This window comes from Magallana gigas, chromosome 3, assembly GCF_963853765.1.
Source record: "Magallana gigas chromosome 3, xbMagGiga1.1, whole genome shotgun sequence".
Classification (NCBI taxonomy): domain Eukaryota; kingdom Metazoa; phylum Mollusca; class Bivalvia; order Ostreida; family Ostreidae; genus Magallana; species Magallana gigas.
Window position 1 is genome coordinate 13,357,847 of NC_088855.1, and position 4,755 is coordinate 13,362,601.

General features: G+C 30.9%; 1 long non-coding RNA gene across 1 annotated transcript; it reads right to left on the bottom strand.

Moving 5' to 3' along the window:
* Positions 1 to 741: 741 nt before the first annotated feature.
* Positions 742 to 3,090, bottom strand: LOC105319991 (uncharacterized). The gene is made up of 4 exons (XR_010711518.1): positions 2,952 to 3,090; positions 2,334 to 2,468; positions 1,094 to 1,228; positions 742 to 979 (listed from the first exon to the last, which is right to left on the bottom strand). It is a non-coding gene; the product is annotated as an uncharacterized lncRNA (long non-coding RNA).
* Between the last annotated feature and the right edge of the window lie 1,665 nt (positions 3,091 to 4,755).

A 4,755-nucleotide genomic window follows, 5' to 3' on the forward strand; every position in this document is an offset into this window, starting at 1 on the left:
TAAATCATTTTTGTTTCTGACATAGCCCAATGTTATGTATGAGATGTGTAAAATTCCTTTTTAAAGGAAAGACAACTGCTTAACGATGCAGTATATATCCGATTTGGATTATACAAATCTCACGAGTTGTTCATAGTTGGTAAAAAAAATTTACCTAAGTGATATTATAAGATTATATTTTTTTTAAATAGAGGAACTGGTTATAAAGTTAGTTGAGAACTTCTTGGGTTCTCTTTTTAATATATCCCATTTAGGCTAAGTAAGTTTATAATAGTTTTTATTGTATTTAAAAATATCGAGTATTTCAACCTAATCCTATTCATTTTTTTCAAAGTGCATTAACATCAACAATATGTACAATGTAGTTTGAGGTGTTTTTTTCAAAAATTTAGTTCCAAATTCAAAAATGGACTTTAAAATCGTATTTTTTTTCAAAGTGCGTTGCCACAGACAACTTACTCTCTCAATGTTACTCTGTACGATTTTAAGTACAGATAACAGGAAAAAAAGTTATTGTTATAAAGAGTCTGCTAGCCTAAAGTTGGTTTCAACAATCTTAAATCTAGGTTGAATTTTTGACCCCGATTTATTCCTACTTCTTGCTTTTTTAACCTCGAAAAGCAGCTGATCTTTAAACAGTTGTACATCATTCCACTTAACCATATTTATTTAAAACATATTAGTTATTTTTCATATTGCGATATAGCCTTGGTATTTTTCAAATTTATTTTTTTCTAGATAATATAACAATATCAGGCAAAATTAAATATTGTATGTTGAGTTTTTTTATGAATCTTATGTAAGTTCCATCAGATGTTATATGCCTGTTTCCTTATCTCATTCCTCTTTGATCTATATATTTTGAAATATATGCTTATTGATATTCCTATAGTTCCAAATAAAACAAAATTTCCTGTTACGATTAATATATTAATGAGTTGTTTCCAATCCAGCCAGTCCTCATTGGGTTTTGAACTTTCTGTGGAAATATTAAAACGACATGTTTAAGTCTTTTATGTTATTCACCATCTGAACCAATATTATGAGACAACTGCAAAATTATTTAACTTCCTGATACATTATATAATTGTACCTGAGATATTATGGCATCCAATAATGTGATTGCAATCATAGAGTTGACATAAACACATGTATTGACACTTTTTACCAAAGCTTGGATATCGACATGGAGAGATACAGCCCGGACCATAGTAGCCATCTTTACATTCTAAAACATAATTCCAAGACATAAGTAGTACAATGTCTGGTTATTCCGATAAAAAGGTAATTGTTTTTTAGTTTTGTCATTCTTCACAAGTATATACAATGGAAAAAAGACTATTCTTTTAATTCTGCATATTTCAAATTTGATATTCTATATATCACTCACTTGCAGATGTAAGAAGTTAGAACTGTTTTAAAAGCCCAAAAAAAACCCAAAACGAGCTAAATCAATAGCAATAGGTCGCAAAATATCACTGATGATCTGAATAACGAATGTTTGAAAAAATACCAAAAGAAGACATTTTGAAAACACATTTGATAATATATATATATATATATTTGTTATATTCAGTAGTATTTTCTCACTATATTGCTCTATATAGACGAATAGTTAATAATTTTAATATTAGCTCGTCCGAAAAATATTGACCGGTCAATATTTTTTTGATATTGACTGGCTACGAATAATATCTAGAGAACATTCCCTCTATTTCAAATAATCGCCTCTGATTTGTTGATTTGTAAACGATGACGCGAATAACTCTTCGCGACTCCAAAACAAGGTGACGTCATAATAGACAGTCAGTCAAGGCAAGTAAACAACAGACGCTCAATGCGATGGTTTGCTATCATAACGGATATAAGGATTTGCGAATTACTGTGAATTAAAATCAGGTAGAACATCTGTATGTTAATTCTTACGGTCGGCGGAATATCACCAGTGGCCGTTTGATGCTGAGGATATTTTGGAAATGAACTTTGCACAAATTTGAATTCGTGAATTCTTTGTTGAGCTGAGAAAACTACGGCGATCTGTTTTCAATTAATTTCTTAAATTTTGGTTTGTTCCTTCATATAACAAAACAAATGTTGACTGTGTTTTCGGGCAACATTGATTATATTAGCCCCCGAGGGACGAAATATTGCCCGACGCGAAGCATATATAGATAGATAGATAGATAGATAGATAGATAGATAGATAGATAGATAGATAGATAGATAGATAGATAGATAGATAGATAGATAGATAGATAGATCTATCTATCTATCTATCTATCTATCTATCTATCTATCTATCTATCTATCTATCTATCTATCGGTGATCATACTTTGAGGTAGAATGCATCCAAGTCTGTGGTCACAAAGGTCCTCAGTACAATGGCATGCCTTTTGACATCTTTTACCAAAGTTAGGATACCTGCATGGTTTTGTACAATTGTTGCCAACATATCCTATCTCACATCCTGCGGAATCACAAAAGTTTATAACGTTTTAATACACGTACTAGTATTACAACTCCATAAACAATTATAGATAAAGCGTAAATGTCTACTTTGATATATTAATAGTTATAGTTTTGTAATGATATTTGATTCGCATTTAAATCTTTTTTCTGGCTTTTTCTAATATTATACGTAATTTAACGAAACATTTTTATGATAAAAAGCATCCTCGCATTCCGCGGTTGACGAGGCGAGGTCATTGATTATTAATATTCATGCGCTATAAAGAGAAACGATACATTTACCTATATGAAACTCGAAAAAAGTATTTAGATACATGTACTTACCATACGCAATACAGATCAGAGTAGCTGTAAAAACCATCCTCGCATTCCGCGGTTGACGAGGCGAGGTCATTGATTATTAATATTCATGCGCTATAGAGATAAACGATACATTTACCTATATGAGACTCGAAAAAAGTATTTAGATACATGTACTTACCATACGCAATACAGATCAGAGTAACTGTAAACCATGTATATTCCAAAGTCATTGTATTTCACGGATCTGATCTTTTTGTCGATTTTTATCGGATCAGGAATGCTGCTGATTGAGTGCATATAACGTGTCCTCTTTTGGAATTTTGTTTGCAAATAAAAATAGAGTGTTGAGGAAATAGGCTATATATAAATATTTACACTCATATTATAGGAAATGCAATCTCCTATAGGAATCATTATTTATCCTATGGGAATTATCATTTTCAAAAATACATAAAAAGCCACCTTGGCATTGGATAATTATCCAGCACAGTGTTTATAGTGATGTCTTATGAAATAAACACCGTTTATGTTACACCCGATCATAATCATTGTTTGGTTTATATGACAATTTTAAAGTGCACTCCGCTTTTATAATGAGAGATTGCTTCCGTCAATTGAGTTTCACACCTTTTTAACTGTAAAACACTCATGAGTACCTTGTATAAACACTCTGAGCCTCAAAGACACTTTGAAATTTACCGATAGCACTGGCCAGACAAAATTATTCATACCTCACCGAACGTGGCTTGGGTACCGGCCTGTAAAGTGACATCGTTTTGAAGAAGAATGTGCTTAAAAAAGAAAGGTTTTACACATTTTTATTTGGTTATTTGATTATTCCATCTACAAAAGTTACTAAAAATAAATTGTCTCATGTATGCCTTGTTTGATTTAGTCAGAAGAAGAAGAAGAATGGAAAACATGTTAGCTAATCGGAAGTTTATTGGTGGATCATGCAATTTTCCCAGTTAGTATTAGATAATTTGAGAAAAAACCATGTTCGGTTATAGTGATAGACCGGTTAATAATTTCTCCTGGCAGAATACTTATTAAGCTAGGTGAATTATACTGCATGCCATTAATACGAAAAAACGTATTTTGTGATGTGTGTTCTTATGATAAAACAAATGATTAAGTAAATTTTATTTTCTCATTATTATTAAAGTATATTGAAATATCTTTTCACTAGAGATTAAATTCGCAGAATTTTTTTTCAGCAAATCGAGCGAAAATTAACTCTGCTATACAGTATTTGACCTATACTGTAGACGTGGATCCTTTTGAACCTTTATATAAAATCAGAAATGTTTGAATTATGAAATAACCATAAAATTAATTCCGCATATGTACATCAAGAAATCTGTAAAACTTGTTCTTGATTAATTTTTTCTCACAAATGAGTTATTTTAAATTATAAATCTTAATTTAACAAACCTGAGCCAAATGCTCAAGTGAGATCTTATGATCAAAAGAAAGTGGGTACTTAAATTCGGGAGGAATCTGGGTGCACAGGGAGATTGAAAATTTCATTGGTAAATTTTCCAATTTTTTCGAATTATAACCGTTGTGTGGTTTGTTTTTAACGTGGAATGGATAAAAAACTGTTTGAAATGCAATTTTTTTTATCTTGATATGGGTCTAAAGATAGCAACACGACGCAATTGATGCAAAATCCTACTTATTTACAGCTGACATCTCTCTCCAAAACAAGGATGCCTGCATGGTGTTGTACAATTTAAGCCAAAATATCCTTTCTGACACCCTGCAATTTTTATGATATTTTAAAGATATATTGGCAAAAAAAAACCAAACAATTTGTGCAGTAATGTTTAACTTCTCCAAAGAAAACAATATAGTTTTAAAAAGATAAAACAATATTTAACATTTTGTAGCTACTGGTATTGCAGTTTGACATTGAAACAGATCAGTGCTTATACCTCCCAATGAGATTAAGAAAATAAATGTACATGTATATACTCCAA